General features: G+C 31.2%; 1 protein-coding gene across 1 annotated transcript in view; it reads left to right on the top strand.

The window, feature by feature from the left end:
* Window positions 1–5,574: 5,574 nt before the first annotated feature.
* Window positions 5,575–23,452, top strand: part of Ance-3 (angiotensin-converting enzyme Ance-3) — a 438,035-nt gene continuing 420,157 nt past the window's right edge. The window contains exon 1 of the mRNA XM_075293938.1: window positions 5,575–5,936. The gene's annotated coding sequence lies outside the window, so the exon portion shown is untranslated. The remainder of the gene's footprint in view (window positions 5,937–23,452) is intronic.

Here is a 23,452-nt window from a genome sequence, read left to right on the forward strand (position 1 = left end):
ACATGCAGACATTCATATTGTTAATAGTGTGGATTTTCCATTGTATATTAAAAAAAAATAATATTTTATTTGTGAGAAAATACTGATAATATGTTTACTTGGTGAAGTTCGTTTTTCTGGCGTCAGAATATCACACTCGACTGTCATGGCTACCTCAGGCTTACGATCATTGATTATTGCGACATCCGTCACTACTCCTATCGTGTCCCCTATTATCCTTTGGTGGTTTGTCATGTTTCGTGTTTTTGTCCATTCTCTCCACATCTCCAATCTCATCCACAAAGACAGTTGAACTTTTGATCTGATTGACATGGTCTTTCGAATTAAAATTTAAATTCGAAAATCATTGAACGTCTAAAAAGGAAGAAATGAAATCTGCGGATAATTACATAAACTTCAAAAGTTGTACAGTTCCCATGCCTTACAAATGCTTAATCAGTCGTATTTGTTATGTAATTTAAATAAAACTTACACATATTTCTTCGGTTTATTTCTTTTCCTATGGCAAACGATTTTTATGTCATAGTTAATTAAAATCGAAATGCGGGTATTTATAGAATTCAGAGTTTACTCTAAAATGAGGTTTAGCCATGATTTCATTAAGGTAAGTACGATTATGACTACGCTGCTTAGGCTTTGACTCTTATATAGTACTTCAAATAATGTCTAGCACTGCAGTGCTAATTCCTTTATTATATCATACTTACTGGCATATATTCCTATGGGGTGTAAAACCATTACAATCATATACGATTGGGTCGAGATCACGATTGTCATAGAATTCTACCAAAATATGGTAGATTTTTTACGGTTTGATTGATTGGTAGAATTCTTGATGTTGTGGTAGATTTTGCAAAATATTCCTCTCCAACTAAAATGTTCTTAAATTTTCTATAAAACTAAATTTTGAGAAAATTTTCTAAAGACATAAAATTTTGAGAATATTTTATAAGAAATAACATTTTGAAACAAATTTCTATAGAAATAAAATTTTGAACAAATTTTCTAAGATATAAAATTTAAAAAAAAAAATTCTATACAAATAAAATTTTTATAGAAATAAAATTTTGAGAAAATTTTCTAAAGAAATAAAATTTTAAAGAAATTTTCTATAGAAATTAAATTTTGAGGAAATTTTCTTAATTAAATTATGACAAAATTTTCAATAGAAATAAAGTTTTGACAAAATTTTCGATAGAAATAACGTTTTGACAATATTTTCTATAAATTCAATACATTTAAAATCTTTAATTTTTAAGCCCATTGTGAGTAAGTTCTCTCTTTTTGTAGAAGTAATAACTTTCCCTTGTTGGTGCAAGTTAATATAGCGAATACTGATATAAACTTTTAAAATAAAAGAATAAAATATTTCTTTGGAAAAAAAATACAATAAATTGATTAACAATTTCAAAATAAGATTTTTTACAATTGGTAGATTTTTGGTAAAAGTTTCTTTAAATTTTGTTAGATTATTTTTGGCACTAGTGTTGAACATCTGCTTCAATGTGGAACCATCTTCACCGTACATAGTAAAATGGGTTACACTATTGATCTCGCTATTGGTTACATTCCGTCAATCGTACATGCACATTTTGGACCCTAAAATGCGCAACACAGTTTTTACCATTCGAAATCACTATAAATATTTCTGTTGCGGAGAAAAAAATCTTTATGTGTGCTTCTACATTCTTTGTATTACAGAAGAGAAAGTGGTGGAAAGAAATAAGAAATTAGGTAGGTAATTTAAAAATATTTTTTGAGCTGATATTTACGCACAATCCATTCACCGTGACTGTTGATGCAAGTTCATTTTCGAAAAAGGAAGATTCGATGACCCCATTGGGACATGAACCCAATGTTGCTACTAATGATGGATTTCCAAAATTGGGGATATTGTTTCATGGATGTGGATTGTTTCGATTTGGGGATTTGGTGGGGAATTTACATAAATGTTGTGGATTTTTCGAAATCGGTTCAGTATAATCAGGTTACAACATGGAATCGGTCAGCACTCAATTGTAAGAGAGAAATTCACCACTTTAGTATCACAATGGACTGAATAGTCTAATAATAGTTAAGTGAGCCTGAAATATCGGACTACCAGCTAACCTATAATCAGGTTTACATAAAAATATTTTTATTTACACACATTACACACAAATAAATTTTTTCTGATTCAATAACGAAATTAATTGATCCAATTAATTTTTTAATTGAAATGTCTTCAATCACAGAAATGATAGTATTAATTAAACAATTGATTGAAGGTCAATTAAAAAATTATTAAAAATAATTAAAAAATTAATTGATACTATTAATTTTTGTTTTAATTAAAAAAATTGTTGAATCAATTAAATTTTTAATTGAATATTTTTTAAAACTCAATTAAAATTTTAATTGGAAAAATTCTCGTGAAATTTTTTTCTGTGTATTATACAACGTACAATGGGGTGCAGATGGAAAATTTGGAGTAGAAAGAGACATATGGTATTTTTTTGGGCGCTCATTTATAATTTAACTCAAACATTTTTTTACAACTGTGAAATATTTTTTTTTTTTTTGCCCAAATGTTGTCCCCACATCAGTAATATTCATCACTAATTTGTACAATATATCCCATAAATATAGAAATAATTAATATCGTTTCCCTTCAAATGGACCAGCCGCCCAATTGTGTAACTTGGGCATTTAGAAGTAAATACATGTTAATCGAACTCCCAGATTACAATCCCCGGTCTCCTAATATCACAAAATTTTTTATTTTTTTACAGTTTGTATACTATTATTGATTTTTACATCAGAGTCTATTTCTTTATTTTTTACAAAAAATTATCAATTTTTTTTGAGAATTTTTGTGAGGAATTTTAATTTAAATTGGGATTTTTTTCTAATTTGGGGATAAGAGCCAGAAAAACAGTGGAAACACTGCATGAATCCCAAGAAAAATTAAATGAAACGTAGATTCAGTTTATAAAATTACCTTTATTTATTTGTTTCTAATACACTCTTTTGTAAATTTAGGTTGCATAATTTTCTTATTAGGCCATTTTTATACCCTGCGCCACACTGTGGAACAGGCTATTATAAGTTAGTGCATATGTTTGTAACACCCAGAAGGAGACGAGATAGACACATGGTGTCTTTGGCAATAATGCTCAGGGTGGGTCCCTGAGTCGATCTAGCCATGTCCGTCTGTCTGTGAACACATTTTTGTGATCAAAGTCTAGGTCGCAGTTAAAGTCCAATCGCCTTCAAATTTGGCACAAGTTCCTGTTTTGGGTCAGAATAGAACCCTATTGATTTTGAAGAAATCGGTTCAGATTTAGATGTATCTCCCATATATATATTTCGCCCGATACACTCAAAAAAATATTTACTTGGATCCAAAGATTTTGACCTTCCCTTAAGGATTTTGGTATTGATTCCGAGCCAAAGATGCGGCTTCTTTAAAATAAAGACATCTATGACGGACCTCCCTGGCTTTAAATCTACGATAAATAAAAATTAAAATTAGATACAGATTTCATTCATCGAATTTTTATCCTCTTTTTGCGATATATTTATAAAGGTATTTATGTACAAACAAATTCCAATTTAAAATCCAAATTATGACAGGTACTTCAAAGTAAAAACAGTTTTCTTAATGTTAAAAAAAAAAACTTTAAACCAAAGATGCAAATCCTTAAAATAAGTCTTAGCCTATATTTGAAGTGATTTTATCTTAAATTTAAAAATGCAATATGTCAGTTGAGTTAAAGACGATTTCTTTAAATTAAAAATGTTTTTCTTTATTTTAAGGAAAATTTGCCTTACTTCAAAGATATACAACTTCAGCAAAGAGACGGAAAATGTCAAGATTTCTGTCCTAAATTTAATGAAAACAATTTTTGAAGCAAGGATTATAAACTTTCATTTAATTAAAATGTCATTATTTTAAAGAATTTTGTCCTTAGCTTTGGGTAAATATCAATTCCTAAAATTTAAGTTGCATAATCTTCCATATTAGGTCAATATTTTTTTCAGTGTATGCACTTATATGTCCCCTGATTTGCTTGAAATTTTGCACAAACATAACTCTTGGTTGATTGAAATCGGTTCAGATTTAGATATAGATCCCATATATATCTTTCGCCCGATATGGATTTATATGGCCCCAGAAGCCAGGGTTTTACCCAAATTTGCTTGAAATTTTGCACCAGGAGAACAATAAGTACTATAGTCAGATGTGCCAAATTTGAGTGAAATCGGTTCAGATTGTGATATAACTCTCATATATATATTTGGCCCGATATGGACTTATATGGCCCCAAAAGCCAGAGTTTTAGCCCAATTTGGTTGTAATTTTACACTAGGAGTACAATTAGTAGTGTAGTCAAGTGTGCTTAATTTTATTGAAATCAGTTCAGATTTAGATATAGCTCCCATATAAATCTTTCGCCCGATTTTCCGATTATGACCACAGAGGTCGAAGTTGTAATCAGATTTACGTGAAATTTTGCACAGGGAGTAGAATTAAAATACTAAGTATGCCCGTCAAATTTGGTTGATATCGGTTCAGATTTCTATATAGCTTCCATATATATGTTTTTCCGATTTGGGCAAAAATGGCCAAAATACCCACATTTTCCTTATAAAATCGCCATTGCCAAGTCGAAAACTTGTAAAAGTGACTCAAATTTTCCTTTATTTCTAATAAATATCTATCGACCTATAAATCATAAATACACGTTTGCGAAGTTGCCTCAAAATTGGTTCAGATTAAATGTTTCCCATTTTTTAATAACATTGTGTACCATAAATTTTGTTCAGATGGAGTCAGATTTAAATCTATGTATTTGGGACAAAAACCTTTATATATAGCACCAAATACATTTGACGGATGTGATATAGTATCGAAAATGTGGATTTACAAAGAGGTGCAGGGTATAATATAGTCGGCCCCGCCCTTCTTTAGACTTTCCTTACTTGTTTCAGTTTGTACAATTACTTGTTTAAAAAACATTCTTTAAACAACTTAACGCGAATACTTCAACGCAATCGTTTATAATCGACCCACTTTAGTGTTTTTTACATGCATATATATATTAGCTTTGACTAATTAAATGATACCCGGTGAAATAGTGACTCCAGCTAAGTGAAGTAATAATTTTGTTGTCGTATGCAACGCCAGTATCTAAACGTATGACGAATTCGGTTTTTCATTCATCCATTCACAAGTATATTCGAAGCCATCGCTTGTGATTGCTATCATTGTTGTAGTTGTTGTATTCCATTGTTTATATTATGATGAGTGTGTGTGTGTGTACATGTCCGTACATATGTGTGTTCAGACGTTACAAATTTGAATTTTTCTTTGGTTTTGTGTGAATTTTTACTTTTATTTTTGCTTTTCTGTTGTTGGATTTTCAAAATGTTTTTGATGTTATTGCCATTGGCTACGTTGTTGTTGCCGCCCTCTGGTTTATTTGTTGTTGATGTTTTTCACTTTTCATACTTCTAAAACAAAAAAACACAATAACAAAGTCGTCACCAGTGATTCTTATAGAAAAGTTTTGAGAAAACTAATCCCCAATAGAGCTAGTAGTATTTTAGACGTGTCACAATACGGTTACGGTTTTGAATTCGGCGGGAATTGAAAAAATAAGCAAAGCAAAAGTTCACATGAATAGGAATCGCTAAGCAATGCTACTGAGGAGAAACATGCTAAAATCGTGATATATTTGTTCCAGTCTTGGAAGTTGTAAACTTGAACTTGAAATTAATAAATTAATACAAAACACTCCAGTCCAGTGATCAGTTTAATTATTGTTATTCGAAAAGGAGTGTAGTTTGATTTAAACAGAAAAAAGAGTAGAAATATTGAAAATAATAAGTGCTAATAAAACAAAAAATTGTGAAAAGTTTAAAATCAAGGATATATAAAAAATATTATTAAGGTATGAATTAAATTGAAAAAAAATAAAATAATGAATTATACTAATATTACCAAAATTTTTAAATATTAAAATAAAATATAAAAAAAAATGTGAGTTTATAAAAAAATAAAAAAAACAATCACAAGATGAAAATGAAAGTTTTAAGGAATAGTGAAAACAGAACTACATTTCAAAAATTCTAAATTAATAAAAGACAAACAGACAAACGTAATGTTTGTCTTTTTTTAATTTTAAAAAATTTTAATCTGTAAAATATTCTATTATATTTTAAATGCGATATATTTTTAATTCAATTCAAACTGAGTTCAATTAAAATATATTGCATGATTCAATCACGAGTTTAATTAATCCAATTATTTTTGTAATTGAAATGTCTTCAATTAGAGTTTTAATTGAGCATAAGAAATACTTGATTAAAATATTAGTTGATTTATTCAATTAAAATTTCACTTATAAATTGATTGCAAAACTCAATTAATTACTTTCTTTTCAATTACTTTCTTAACTGACTTAGTTTGACTAAAAAATTCATAGTTTCAATAAATTTTTAAAAATATAAAAAATTTTCTTGTAGCTCCGTTAAGCTTTAACTGCCAGTTAACAGAAAGTAAATTGCAAATATCTTCTCTCCAGTTAACTTTAACCCAAAAATTACGGTTTAAATATTCGTTAGCTAACGGAGCTTCATGAAAATGAGGGTTAGTCTTCCGAGTTATATTAAAATGTTTCTGGTATTAATTAATTTTTTATTGAAATAAGTTTTCAGCTTCAATCAAACTTTTAATTAGAAATTTTTGGATGATATTTTTTTCTGTGTGTGATATGTAATATTTTTGGCTTTGTTTTTTAATTTGATTAAAAAGTTAAGTGTTTGCATTAGTTTATCAATTTTACATATTTTCAGCTATAAGCATCCTTTGTATTGGAAATATATTATTAAATTTTTTCCAGAACAACCCAATATAAAAATGTACCAAAGAGAAAATTAAGGTATAATTAAAAAATATGGATTTATTCCATTATAATTTAAACCTTCAAAATGAAAAATGTCATTAAATTCTAAAAAGTGAAATAAATCATTAAAAAAAGTGAATGCACCAGGAAGTAGTTTAATTTTAGAAAATTTTAACTATTTCGACAATTTCAGAAATTTTTTTTTGGCATAATTATTTTTTTTTTCACTTGTTCAAGAAAATGTCGTAGTTTGAAGAAAAAATTGGAGTTCAAAATTGCTAAAATTGCATTAGTGTTAAAATTTAAAAAAATTCTGAATTATTTTTTAGGAAATAAGATTTTCATAAATCTTTATACTTTATTTGTGTATAATTTTTCCCTTCGTTACTCCATTTAACTAAATTTTTTTGGGGATAAGAGCCAGAAAAACAGTGGAAACACTGCATGACTCCCAAGAAAAGTTAAATGAAACATAGATTCAGTTTATAAAATTTCTTTTATTTATTTGTTTCTAATACACTTGTTCAAGAAAATGTCGTAGTTTGAAGAAACAATTGGAGTTCAAAATTGTTAAAATTGCATTAGTGTTAAAATTAAAAAATTAAAAAAAAATCTGAATTATTTTGTGGCAAAGACGATTTTCATAAATAAACTTTATTTGTGTATAATTTTTCCCTTCATTTACTCCATTTAACTAAATACAAAACAAATAAGGAAAGTCTAAAGTCGGGCGGTGCAGGGTATAATATAGTCGGCCATATTATACCCTGCACCACTTTGTAGATCTAAATTTTCGATACCATATCACATCCGTCAAATGTGTTGGGGGATATATATAAAGGTTAGTCTCAAATGCACTAGGTGGAACACAATATTAGTAAAAAATATGTGAAACATTTAAATCTGAAGCAATTTTAAGGAAACTTCGAAAAAGTTTATTTATTATTTATCGCTCGATATATATGTATTAGAAGTTTAAGAAAATTAGAGTCATTTTTACAACTTTTCGACTAAGCAGTGGCGATAGCTACAATGCTAATTCTACACCTTGTGTAAAATTTCAACTAAATCGGAGCAACAAATTGGCCTCTGTGGTCATATGAGTGTAAATCGGGCGAAAGCTATATATGGGAGATATATCCAAATCTGAACCGATTTCAACCAAATTTGGCACGCGTAGTTACAATGCTAATTCTACTCCCTGTGCAAAATTTCAACTACATCGGAGTTAAAAATTGGCCTCTGTGGTCATATGAGTGTAAATCGGGCGAAAGCTATATATGGGAGATATATCCAAATCTGAACCGATTTCAACCAAATTTGGCACGCATTGTAACTATGCTCCCTATGCAAACTTTCAACTAAATCGGAGCAAAAAATTGGCCTCTGTGGGCAAATGAGTGTAAATAGGGCGAAAGCTATATATGGGAGCTGTATCTAAATCTGAACCGATTTGGCTGATATTTTGCAAGTTTTTCGAGACCCATAAAATATTCGGATGTACGGAATTTGAGGAAGATCGGTTGATATACACGCCAATTATGACCAGATCGGTGAAAAATATATGTGGCAACTATATCTAAATCTGAACCGATTTTTTCCAAAATCAATAGGGATCATCTTTGAGCCGAAACAGGACCCTATACCAAATTTTAGGACAATCGGATTAAAACTGCGAGCTGTACTTTGCACACAAAAATACATCAACAGACAGACAGACGGACTGACAGACAGACAGACAGACAGACGGACATCGCTAAATCGACTCAGAATTTAATTCTAAGCCGATCCCTGTACTAAAAGGTTGGTCTATGATTACTCCTTCTTGGCGTTACATACAAATGCACAAACTTATTATACCCTGTACCACAGTAGTGGTGAAGGATATAAAAATATTAAATTGACGAGACTTCTTATATCGCAGAAATTTTAATTAAAACGTAATAATTTCCATGAACTAAAATAGTGTTAAACTGGCTTTAGTGCTCTGGAGGGTTCACTTCTTCCTGAAGTGTAACTCAAATTTTTGTGAAATAATACCTCAAGAATTAAAACTATACTGCTGTGAAATTAGACCTTAGATTGCTTATAAAAAAGTGTATATGACTTAGAAAAAAATACCTTTTGTCTTTAACAGGGCTGTGGAGTCGAGTCAATTTTGCTCGACTCCGGCTCCGACTCCGACTCCAGCATTTCTTATTAGCCTCGACTCCGGCTCCGGTGGTGTACCTAAATCTCATTTTAACAGTATTCCAATTGTAATTTTAAGGTGTAGTGTTCCAAAAATAGACCGATATAAGTACTCTATTTTGCCATATGTGTTTATATGTCCAAAAGAACTCTTATTTTAAATTTTGTACGACTCGAAGACAAACCTCAGCATTTTAGGAATGTAAAGAACTCAAAATTTTAATTTCAGGCCAATAAGTTAAAATACGACACAAGAAACATCAGAATATGGGTATAACAACAATCTCTAGAATATATATTTATAAAACCACAAAATTTCAAAAAAATTATTAGGCTTCCAGAAGTTTAAGAAGTAAAATCCTGGTAATGGTCTATATAGGCATTTTATAAAAAAATAAATCTATATAAAATAGAAACACTAACAAAAAGATACACAAAAATCAAAATTAGCCCAACATTTTGATCAAATATCAATAGAAAGTTTAGATGTTAACAAATGTAATGTGTCGGCTATATAAAACAGATTTAAACTGCCAAAAATTAGGACGGGCGGAATTTCAAATAACCACTACCATACAACAGATGACAACAATAGCTATACAGTTACGAGTGTTTCTATAGAAGTAAAATGGTGAAACATCGATTTATAAATGGTCTATTAGTTATGGGCATTAGAGGCCATTAATTTAATGTAAAGAATTTAAGTGGCTTTGATGAAACAATCTTTCTCCCAAAAGACCGGCTCAGATGGCACGTTGGCAGAGTTTTAATTTAAAATTACAGCTTCCAAGGACATCGGGTGTATAAGGAGATTTCTTAAGTAATTATGTAGGGCTATCTCAAAATAACTCTAAATTCGAAATTCGAAAATTCTTAAAACAAATCGGAAGTTGGGTTTATATGTAGGTGCTATCACAGACAATAAACTTGAGGACGATAGGAAATTTGCTTGCGTCATACCAAATGTTGCATTTACCATGTTAGTTCAATACATGTTTGTAATTTTTTAGTTGTTTTTCGTTTTTATTTTTTAAATGAAAAATTTAATTTTCTTAATGAAACAATATTAAATTTTAGACAACAACATAAAAATTGCATTTTCCCCTTTATGAAAATTTATTTCGTGCACTTAATTTCTTTTTATTTGCATTTTAATGCTACACTGAAAAAACAGTGAACCCACCAGGAAAGATAACTTTCGATTAATTTTAGAAAATTTGGAACTTTTTTAGAAAATTTTAACTAAACGGTATTACAAGCGCTGGCATCACTCCGATATGGCAAAAATAAGTAAATATTTTTCGACAAATTCAAGAAAATTTATTAGACATAACTAATTTTTTTCAGTAGTTAAAGAAAATTTTGTAGTTTTAAGAGAAATCTTGGAGTTCAAAATTGCAAGAATGTCTTTAGTGACATACGAAGTTCATGATGGACACATTTTTGGTAAAATTTACAAATTTAGAGAAATAATGAACTATTTTGTAAGAAATACGAAATTAGGAAATCTTTATCCTTTATTTGTGTATAACTTTTTCCCATTTTTTAGTTCATTTAACTAACATACGCAAAAATTTATTTGACTAAAATAAACTTTTTCCAAACATAATGATTCTATGAACTAATATAAAGTTAATATGGCTTTAGTGAAATAGAGAGTTCACTTTTTTTTGAGTGTAGGTCAATACTTGGCGTATACGCGTTTGGTTCGAGTATGAAACTAACCCGGTAAATGGTTCGATCTCCTCAGTAGCTAATTTCCTATCTTCCTACAATTTATAATCTTTGGGTGATATATCACAAAATTTTCCGGTATGTCCCATCTTCGAACTCGACATGTCTGCCAAAAATGAAAAGAACTTTAGGTTCTATTTACTGCTATATTGCCTTAATGTTATACCTTTATCAAGAGTATATACAGGGTCAAAAATCTATTAATATGTTAAAAATGGACAATACAATTGATCAATTAAGCCCATATTCTAGTAAACCTACTTTTTATATCACCGTGAAATTTCACCCATATAAATACACTTTGAATGACCTGAAATCCAGTACTTCGTTTTTCGTTGTTCGATTAAAAATTAAATAACTTCCAATATATTTAATATTATCCATTATAGATAGATACATTTTTGAAGATGAATAAAAATTGGATTTCAAATTAAAATGAGATCATCATTATTTTGATTTTCGAAAAACTTTGAAAACAATAAATAACGTCCCAAAATATTATATACATTATACATAGATTCTTTTTGACTCCAAACAAAAAATTACTTATACCAGCCGAAAGTACTCGATGAGAGGAGAAAAGTAATTTCTGGATTTTGCGACAAAGGTTGCCGCTCGTCTTTTATGAGCCTCTAAAATTTTGTCGCCAAATTCAATTTGTCGCCAAATTCACAGCTCAAAAATGCTGTGAATTTGTTTTTAATGACTCGGCCAACAAAAATGCTGAATATTATAAGTTCGGAAAATTTTCATCATCATGCTCAAAATCGTAAAAATGTCGAAAAAATTACAACTTTTATCACAGATTTTTCCCGTTTTTCGACTACAGTTATTGAACTATTGTATTTTTTATGAAATAGTCGAGGGAGGAAATGTAGCCTATAAAATTATGAACAACATGCCAACTTCATATGACCACTCCTTGATACGGAGTTTGCCATACATAAATATATCAAAAACGAATTCACAACATTTTTCGAGCCATGGCCATAGGAAAATCGCAAAAAGTGTTCAAAATCGAATTTAGTGACAAAATTTATAGGCTCATAAAAGACGAACGGCAACCAATCTAGCAAATTCCAGAAATTACTTTTCTCCTCTCATCGAGTACTTTCGGCTGGGATAAGTGATTTTTTGTTTGGATTTTTTGTGTTGCACTGTGTAACACGAAAATTAAAATATTGAGTTTAAAGAAAATTTTGCTAAAATTTCGATAGAAAATTTGTTTCTATAGAAAATTTTATCAAAATTTTATATCCATAGAAAATTTTGTCAACATTTTATTTCTATAGAAAATTTTGTCAAAATTTTATTTCTATAGAAAATTTTGTCAAAATTTTATTTCTATAGAAAATTTTGTCAAAATTTTATTTTTATAGAAAATTTTTTCAAAATGTTATTTCTATATAAAATTTTGCCAACATTTTTTTTCTACATAAAATTTTGTCAAAATTTTATTTCTATGGAAAATTTTGTCAAAATTTTATTTCTATAGAATATTTTGTCAAAATTTTATTTCTATGGAAAAAATTCTCAACATTTTATTTTTATAGAAAATAGCGTAACCCGGCCCGCTTCGCTGCACCTTCCGAAGTGTTTTTGTAGGAACATTTTGCGTTAACTTAGTCAACCATATCCTTCGTGCTGAAAACAAATTCGAAAAGATTTGAATTCTTTCAAACAAATCGGACTACTTGCTTTTTCGTTTATAGGTACAAATACGGCGGATATGCATATGTAAAACGGTTCGTCTTAAAAACTGTCGGGGAGAGGGTGTACCCTTTCCTCCAAATTTTTTAAATAATGTTCTGTATTCAAGTAGTTGGACAATCTTCTATATGTCTTGTGAATTTTAAGTGTGGAAATGTATCCTTCTCCTCAACATATCTGAAAATTAAGCACACTGAAAAAAATATTGTCGTGAGGTCAAAGATTTCATGTCTTTAAAATACGAATACAAATTTTGCTTAGCATAGAAGACGCATTTCTCTAAAATAAAGTTATTTTCCTTGTCCAAAAGTCGATAAACTTTTCAATGAAGTCGTATTGTCCTTATAATTAAGTGATTTGACTTAAAAATGGGTATCTTAACATGAAAGAAAAAATTTATAGGCTAAGGTCAACTTGACTTTAATAATTCAGAAAAATTCTTTAAATTTAATGAAATTGTCTTTAAATTTGTTGTCTTTTTGCATCTTGACTACAAAGCAAAAAATCGTTCAAATATAGGACATGTTTTTCAAAACTTTATTTTAAAGAAGTTTTTTACTTCAAACATAGCATAATTTCTATTGGAAGTCGAGTCCTAATTTGGAAAATAAAGTTGCCGTTAACTCGTTTTTAAAGGACTTTGATAGCATATGAAGAAAAAAAGCTGAGAAAGCGAAAAATTAAAATTTGCTTCCTAGAAGCAAGTACACAAAAACTAAATTTAAAAGAGAATTGTGTCTTAAAAGTATCCTTACTTGTATTCTCCGCTTCTTTGGCTCGGAATCAATACCAAATTTTTTAAAGTAAAGACAAAATCTTTGGAACCGAGTATGCTTTTTTTTCAGTGCACTATATTATAATAACATAACATACAAAGAATTACAGTTTCCAATTCAATAAATCGGAAAAAGCAAAAGTAGTAAAAAATTTTACCACATTAACATTTGCTAAAATGTTGGAAAATGATGCACCCTCTACGTTGGCTGCCAATTTCATGTAAATTTAAGTTCTTTACTAAAAAGAAGTCTGGCAGAAGTTTGTTCAAAAATCATAAAATTATGTACCGAGTTCCCATTTACGGACAACCCTCAACTTTCAATTTAAGAAAAAAACGGACAAAAGGGAACCCTCTCCCCACCTACGCTCCACTCCGACCTGATATCGGACTATGACGTACCCCTATATTAATTTCACAACTACTCAATGGTCCCTATAAATTCTATCGAAGTAAATCGACAAAGTTTATTTCCATTTCCCCTTCCCCAACCAGATATCGAAAAATCATATACTAATTTAATAACCATGTATAAATTTAATCACCTCCTCCCACGTTCCCTCTAAATTTCAAGTAGATGGGAGATGTTTAAATTTTGCTCTATTGTTTTAAAGGGACGTCACTTTCCCCGATACAATATCGACAAAAACCCGTAGTGAATAGCACTCCTAACCTTGCCTGAAAATTTTTGAAACTTTCCTTCAAGTGTGGGGCAAGGAAGGTTGCCTGTTCGTTCAAAACCTCCCCCCACTGCCTTTGTAAATTTCAAGAAAACTTAAGAATTTTTTTTGCAGTCTCAGAAACTGTCAAGCAAGTTATAAGACTAAAGGGGCGGCCTCTCTTCCGTCCAAATATCACAAAATCAGGTATTAACTATTAATATCGTAACCTCTCCCCAGTCCTCTGTAAATTTCAAGTAACTCTCTGTATGTACTTAAGAGAAGCGGATGTCTCCCTATGCCCTTTTATTTTTATTAAAAAAGCAGGAACCTGATATAAATTTCATAACCTCACCCATTTTTTCTGCAAAATTTCAGTCGGGGGAGTTTAGTTTTGTTTTCACTGTACTTTAAAATAAAGTCGGGCAAAGGGGTGGTCCCCCTCCCCGACCAAATATCGAAAAATAATGTAGCGGATTTTCTCTAGATGCCAACCCCAACATTCAATGAAAATTTCAAGCAAATCGCATAATTTTTGTTCCAAGTTTCAAAAAGTAAAGCAAGGGGGAGGTCCCCTCCCCGTCCACATATAAAATCATCAGGTACCCCATATTAATTCCATAACCTCACCGCATGTTCTCTGTAAATCTCAGATAATTTAGAGAATTTTAGTTTTTTCACTGCAGTGTTACTTTAAAAAAAGTCGAACAAAGGGGAGGTCCCCCTCCGCCACCAAATATCGAAATATAAAGTAGCGGATCTTTGTCTAGATGCCAACCCTAACCTTCAATGAAAATTTCAAGCAAATCGGTCAACTTTGGTCCAATTTTCAAAAAGTCCGGCGGAAGGGAGGTCCCCCTCCGCGACCAGGTGTCAAAAAATGAGGTACGCTATTTTCACCACATGAACGCCCCCTACGATCTCTGAAAGTTTCAAGTAAATCGGTTCAGCCGTTTCGGAGCCATTTCGGAACATACAAACAAACAAACAAATAAACAAACATAGATTGAATTTTATATATATAGATTTTCTCATAAATGTTATTTCCATAGACATTTTTGTCAACATTTTATTTCTATAGAAAAATTTCTCAAATTTGTATTTCTATAGAAAATGTTGTCAAAGTTTTATTCTATACAAAATTTTGTTAATATTTTATTTGTATAAAAAATTTTGTCAAAATATCATTTATATAGAAAATTTTGTTTTATTTCTATAGAAAATTTTATCAAAATTTTATTTCTATAGAAAATTTTTTCAAAATGTTATTTCTATATAAAATTTTGTCAAACATTTTTTTCTATAGAAAATTTTGTCAAAATTTTATTTTTATAGAATTTTTTTTCAAAATGTTATTTCTATATAAAATTTTGCCAAAAATCTTTTTCTATAGAAAATTTTGTCAAAATATTATTTGTATAGAAAATTTTTTCAAAATTTGATTTCTATAGAAAATTTTGTCAAAATTTTATTTCTATAGAAAATTTTGTAAAAATTTTTATTTCTAGTGACAAAATTTAGAGGCTCATAAAAGACGAACGGCAACCAATCTAGCATATTCCAGAAGTTACTTTTCTCCTCTCATCGAATACTTTCGGCTGGGATAAGTGATTTTTTGTTTGAATTTTTTGTGTTGCACTGTGTAACACGAAAATTAAAATATTGAGTTTAAAGACAATTTTGCTAAAATTTCGATAGAAAATTGGTTTCTATAGAAAATTTTATCAAAATTTTATATCTATAGAAAATTTTGTCAACATTTTATTTCTATAGAAAATTTTGTCAAAATTTTATTTCTATAGAAAATTTTGTCAAAATTTTTTTCTATAGAATATTTTGTCAAAATTTTATTTCTATAGAAAATTTTGTCAAAATTTTATTTGTATAGAAAATTTTGTGAAAATTTTACTTATATAGAAAATTTTGTCAAAATTTTATTTCTATAGAAAATTTTGTCAAAAATTTTATTTCTATGGAAAAAATTCTCAAAATTTTATTTTTGTAGAAAATTTTCTCAAAAATTTTATTTCCATAGACATTTTTGTAAAAATTTTATTTTTATAGAAAAATTTCTCAAATTTGTATTTCTATAGAAAATGTTGTAAACGTTTTATTTCTATAGAAAATGTGGTTAATATTTTATTTCTATAGAAAATTGTGTCAATATTTTATTTCTATACAAAATTTTATCAAAATTTTATTACTATAGAAAATTTTCTCAAAAATTTTATGTTTATAGAACATTTTGTCAAAATTTTACTTCATATTTGTTGTTTTGATTTCAGCTTAAAACCATTGCGTTGACTAAACTGCAAATGTAGCTTAACCAGTTTTGCGGATTGTAATAAAATCAAGATTTCGTCAAGAGAGTGGTGATCGTCTCCAAAATGCTTGAGAAATGAAAATGAGAATTCGATCACCATATTTTACCTCTACGTACGAAGTAATAAAATTGGCGCTTGGGCCCCAAATGTCCTAATGTTCCATTTGCATCCTATAGTATGCCATGCAATAAAGAGGAGAAAGACTTTTTTTCTAAATTTTGACGATTTGGTGTAATTTTAATAATGTATAAATAAGAATAAATTCACCATTATTGTAAACTTGGTTTATTATAATTACTAAAGCGATTTCCCAAAAACCCACAAATTTATGGAAACTCCCCACTAAATCCCAAGTCCCCAACTTAAAAATTTCATCCCCATCCATGAAAACATATATTTTCCCAAATTGGGGAAAATCCACAATACTGGCAACGATGGTTAGAATGCTCATGATCTGCGACCGAAATGATTGTCCGAACATTTTATATTGTAAACCTGATTTATTATAAATACTAAAGCGATTTCTCAAAAATACACAAATTTATGGAAATTCGCCACCAAGTCTCCAAATCAAAAATTTCATCCCCATCTACGAAAAATATATATATCCCCCAGGGAGCCACCGTGGTGCAATGGTTAGCATGCCCACCTTGCATACAAGGTCGTGGGTTCGATTCCTGCTTCGACCGAACACCAAAAAAGTTTTTCAGGGTTGTATTATCCCACCTCAGTAATGCTGGTGACATTTCTGAGGGTTTTCAAAGCTTCTCTAAGTGATTTCACTGCAATGTGGATCGCCGTTCGGACTAGGCTACATGGAATCGGGCAGCACTCAGTGATAAGAGAGAAGTTCACCGATGTGGTATCACAATGGACTGAATAGTCTAAGTGAGCCTGATACATCGGGCTGCCACCTAACCTAACCTAACCTATTCCCATATTGGAGAAAAATTCCAAATTATGGCCGCATTGGTTGGAATGTTCATGGTCTGAGACCGAAATGATTGTCTGTCCAGGGCTTCCATATTAACTTTGACCCCACTGTCAAAATACCCAATTTCGAATGGCCTCGCATCGGAAAAATACAAATTCTTTAATTGCCCACTTTTGTGCAAGCGAAGCTTCTCCTTGGCTTTTTCAACATGTTTTACTGCATCGGTGAGCACTTGCACTTTTTGGAACTTCAAAGGCTTCAAAGTCCAAGTTCATCTACTCTCGTGATAGGTTCAGCTCACGAGCAAGTTGTCTACCACTGCGTCATAGATTTCTATTTTTGGATCATTTCTACTGTACTCTTTTTTTTTATAAAATTTTTGAACGCGATGCAAAACTGTCAGTATCACGGTAACGAGCAATGGCCCTATCAAAAAGAGATTTGTTCACATATAAATTCTAGAGATTTCCAACGATAGTTTTCCAGCCAAATATTAAGCAATGACAGTATCTATTTGGAATTTCATCACGAATGGCATTATTTCTGAATGCAATAGATCAAAATGTTTTTGTAAGCTTGTAAACAATAATATGATCTATGAGTGGAATAAGTCATAAGGCTGTCACACGAGCGGTTTAGAAATGATAACGACCTGAATTTGGTTGCAATACATGTATATTATTGAAAATATTTAGGTCTCAAATCAATATTTCGTTATATTAAAATTGAGAGAGATATATGAGAGTTCTTTACCAGATTTATGTTTTTAGTACATCGCACTACTTATGAATCAATACTTTTTATTTACTAAATACTTTAAAAGAAAGTGTTAAACCAAAAAATGTATGTCATATCTTATGGCTTGGCATTTTCTAAGATCTTTTTGCCTTGTCTTGGGACACCTGGAAAACAATCGAACCCTTTGTTCACAATGTTGTCTATTCGAAATGGCTATGAAATTGACGTATGTTTGTTTATTTAACCAACTATGAAGGTTGTAAGTGCATCTATCATTCACGCATTCATTCACTCAATTCGTCATTCGGTCAATGATTAACTCAGACAGACAGACAGACGGTTGTTAAAAAAAATTGGCGTGTGAGATTTTTTATGGGATTTCATCAAAAGTATTATGGGAAGATTGAAAATGTTCGGCTTAAACTAAATGCATGGAGGTTTTGAAGCTTAAGCCAATGGAAAACTGTGGTTGTGCTTTGGCAATGGAAAAGATTTTATAAACTCTTGGTGACAAAACATATTTAGAATTTGCATTCTACCAATGCTTGGTAAATTTGATTGAAATCGGTTCAAATTTAGATATAGCTCCCATATATATCTTTTGCCCGATTTGAACTTATATGGCCTCAAAAGCCAGAGCTTTGCCCTGACTTACTTCAAATTTTTCACAACGGGTACGTTTAATGATGCTGTTATGTGTGCCAAATTTGGTTAAAATCGGTTCAGATTTACATATAGCTCCCATATATATCTTTCGTCCGATTTGAACTTATATGGCCTCAAAAGCCATGGTTTTGCCGTGATTTGCTTCAAATTTTGCACAAGGAGTACTGTACAACGACTCCTTCCTAAGAAAAGAAAACGATGTGCTCGCCACGATGGTTTAATGGAAACTCAATTTAATGTTAAATATACAATGACTTATGTACTAGAAAGTAAAATACTTTTTATTCTAATTATAGCTAAGGGTTTGCTGTTATCTCTTCGTGTGGAAAATCCTTCACACGGATTTTATTACTATACGCATGTGTAGCATACTCATCTGTGTGTTATCAGCCCAGTGTTGCCAGGTTAGGGGTTTTCCCCCCAAATTTAGGGGGTTTTTTCACGTTTAGGGGGATTTTTAGGGGTAAAATTTATTTGGGGGGATTTTTGGGGGTAAAAAATTATTTCAGACCTTATAAAGTGGAGCAATTCTCAAGCAAATTCGGAACAATTCTTGCATGAGTTATGAGAAAAAAGATGCGGAAAGTCAACAAGAAGATCCTAAATACAAACAAGTATCCAATAGCATTATTTTCGTTATCTTTTTTAAACTCTTCTGTTGAAAGGGCATTTTTAATATTTGACAAAATTAAAAACAATCGTATTTTAACTTAGCAGCTGAAAGCTTTTTAAGAGTAAGCCCGCTTTTTAAATTGATATACATATTGTATTATTACATCCATAAAAAAAATAATTTCCTCAGGGATGAAATTTAAACAAACGAAAATCTCTTTTGTTTTAAAGTATTTTCTTAAATAGCAAATTTTATTTTTTATTTACTTCAAACGAAAACAAATTTTAGCATCAAAAGAAAACTTAGTTTTTCTAAAATTTCGTTTCTCAGGAAAGAATTCTTCCTTCAGGATATATATTTGTGTTAAATTTATCACTACAGGATTTTTTTTCACGTAATTTTGGGACCACTTTTTGTACTTTTATACTCTAAAATTTTTTGGGGGTTTTTGTAAAAAGCTTAGACCAATTTAGGGGTTTTTTTCTTAAGATTTGGGGGGAAGAATCAAAAATCACCTGGCAACACTGTATCAGCCCCAATAGTTCTAGTATATTTAGGTAGACCGCTGATAACATTTCTGCCTACAGACAAGACCACATGCGCATTCTTTCACCTATATAACAGCCAACAATGTTTGTGTAAGGCTAACTATGCTGATGGCAATTTGGAAATATAAAAGACCACTGTACAGAACTGTACAAGTAAGTTAAGATATAAATCCCATATATACCTTTTGCCCGATTTACACTCATATGACCATGGGGGCCAAAGTTATACTCCCATTTACGTGAAATTTTGCAGAGATAGCAGAATTATTATTCTAACTATGCATGTCAAATTTAGTCAAAATCGGTTCAGATTATATATAGCTCCCATATATACGTACACCAGAGTTGGGGAAATATGGTAGACCGCTTCATATTTTAGACCCATTTTCAATGGGATTTTCCTCCAATTAACTGGATAGCGTTAGCCGATTTAAAATTTAATTCTAGATGGTAACACAAATGTTGATCTACATAGTGGTGAAGGGTATACACTCATAGAAAAAATCATGCACGGCGTGCTCATTTCAAAACGATTCGTTCATGAAAGTGAATCAACACACATGAGGTGTCAAACTGAGAACAGGCGGTGTCAATCTGACAACGATAAAATGACACCATGCGTTGTCAAGACAACAACCAGCGTTCATGATCTGAAAACGTTAAGGTTACGACTTTATAAACAAAATTAAAAACAAAATTCCGCTAGTGAGACTTGAACCTGTTTTTTCTGCACCATACGCGTTAACAGTCGCCTTAGCATATTGTACCACCGAGGGAGTTGCCATAATAACAATATAGTCGACGGGACCGACTACACTGAAAAAAAAAGCATGCAGGTTCCAAAGATTTTGTCTTTACTTTAAAAATTTTGGTATTGATTCCGAGCCAAAGAAGCGGAGAATACAAGTAAGGATACTTTTAAGACACAATTCTCTTTTAAATTTGGGTTTTGTGTACTTGCTTCTAGGAAGCAAATTTTAATTTTTCGCTTTTTCAGCTTTTTTCTTCATATGCTATCAAAGTCCTTGAAAAACGAGTTAACGACAACTTTATTTTCAAAATTAAGACTCGACTTCCAGTAGTAATTACGCTATGTTTCAAGTAAAAAGCGTCTTTAAAATAAAGTGTTGAAAAATATGTCCTATATTTGAACGATTTTTTGCTTTGTAGTCAAGATGCAAAAAGACAACAAATTTAAAGACAATTTCATTAAATTTAAAGAATTTTTCTGAATTATTAAAGTCAAGTTGACCTTAGTCCTAACATTTTTTCTTTCATGTTATGATACCCATTTTTAAGTGAAATCACTTAATTATAAGGATAATACGACTTCATTGAAAAGTTTATCGACTTTTGGACAAGGAAAAAGACTTTATATTAGAGAAATGCGTCTTCTATGCTAAGCAAAATTTGCATTCGTATTTTAAAGACATGAAATCTTTAACCCCACGACAATATTTTTTTCAGTGTATATTATAGTACAGTCGGCCCCGGTCGACTTTAGACTTTACTTACTTGTTTCAGTGTTGTACCATTGCTGGTTACCGTGATACAGGCATAGCGTCAGGCAGTTTTGCATAGCGTCAAAAAGTGGACAAAAAACGGTAACAACACCAGAAATGATCCGAAAAGTGAAGACCAGATTTTTGTCGAAATCCACACTGAAAAAAATATTTACGTGATATTAACGATTACGCTACCTAAATTTAAGGATGTACAATTTACAAAATATTAAGGACAAATTTCTTCGAAATAATGAAATTTTAATTAAAAGCAAGTATATATGGCCGTAAGTTCGGCCAGGCCGAATCTTATGTACCCTCCACCATGGATAGCTTACAAGCTTCTACGAAAGACTGTCATCCACAATCGAAGTACTTGGGTTGTGGTATCTTAAATCGTTTTCTAAATTGTGAATTAGTCCATACGTGGTATATATTAGTCAAAAAAGGTATGTGCAGGTAAGTCTACAAATAATTACGAATCGATATGGACTTTTGCACGGTACGTAGGGAGCCAGAATTGAAATATAGGGGTCGCTTATATGGGGGCTATATACAATTATGAATTTGATATGGACCAATTTTTGTGTGATTGGGGATCGATTTATCTGAGGGCTGTATATAACTATAGACCGATATGGACCTAGTTAGGCATGGTTGCTAACGGCCATATACTAGCACAATGTACCAAATTTCAACCGAATCGGATGAATTTTGCTCTTCCAAGGGGCTCCGGAGGTCAAATCTGGGGATCGGTTTATATGGGGGCTATATATAATTATGGACCGATTTCGACCAATTTTTGCATGGGTGTTTGAGGCCATATATTAACACCACGTACCGAATATCAACTTAATCAGATGAATTTTGGTCTTCCATAATTATATATAGGCCCCATATAAACTGATCACCAGATTTGACCTCCGGAGCCTATTGGAAGACAAAAATTCATCTGATACAGTTTAAATTTGGTATGTGGTGTTAATATATAGCCTCAAACACCCATGCAAAAATTGGTCGAAATCGGTCAATAATTATATATAGGCCCCATATAAACCGATTCCCAGATTTGACCTCCGGAGCCCCTTGGAAGAGTAAAATTCATCCGATTTGGTTGAAATTTGGTACGTGATGTTAGTATATGGTATCCAACAACCATGCAGGAATTGGTTCATATCAGTCCATAATTATATATAGCCCCCATATAAACCTATCCCCAGATTTGACCTCCGGTGCCTTTTGGAGAAGCAAAATTCATCCGATCTGGTTGAAATTTGGTACGTGATGGTAGTATATGATATTTAACAGCCATGCCAAAAGTGGTCCATATCAATCCATAATCATATATAGCCCCCATATAAACCGATCCCGAGATTTAGTTTTGGAGCCTCTTGGAGGAGCAAATTTCATCCGAGTCAGTTGAAATTTGGTACATTGTGCTAGTATGTGGCCGTTAACAACCATGCCTAACTAGGTCCACATCGGTCTATAGTTATATATAGCCCTCAGATAAATTGATCCCCAGTCACACAAAAATTGGTCCATATCAAGTTCATAATTATATATAGCCCCCATATAACATAAGCGACCCCCATATTTCAATTCTGGCTCTCTACCACGTATGGACTAACTCACAATTTAGAAAACGATGTTAAGAAGTTTTAAGATACCACAACCCAAGTAATTCGATTGTGGATGGCAGTCTTTAGAAAAAGTTTCTATGCAATCCATGGTGGAGGGTACATAAGATTCGGCCTGGCCGAACTTATGGCCGTATATACTTGTTTTCTACTTGCGTTTTGTACAAGTAAAAAAAAGATAGAGAAAAGTTTTTAACATTGGGTTTATTTCGATAGTGAAAGGGTTAAATATATCCTTACTTCAACTATCCGCTTCTTTGGCGCGGAATCAATACCAATATCATTAGTATAAAGACAAGATCTTTGGATCCGGGCATGTTTGTTTTCAGGGTTGAAGGCCTGTCTTGCTTATGGAAAATAAAATATAAAAACATACAGCGCATTATATATCAGCCACCCTGAATATCGTCCGAATTGGAAGGTTTCAAATACACAGTGTCCCAGCAAAAAAAAAAAAAGAGTCGCCAAAACAAGGAATGAAAATTTTTGGGTACCGAAGTGGTGCAAAATTGGCGCAGAAGCGATGCAT

The sequence above is a fragment of the Haematobia irritans genome, chromosome 2, assembly GCF_050003625.1.
Source record: "Haematobia irritans isolate KBUSLIRL chromosome 2, ASM5000362v1, whole genome shotgun sequence".
Classification (NCBI taxonomy): Eukaryota; Metazoa; Arthropoda; class Insecta; order Diptera; family Muscidae; genus Haematobia; species Haematobia irritans.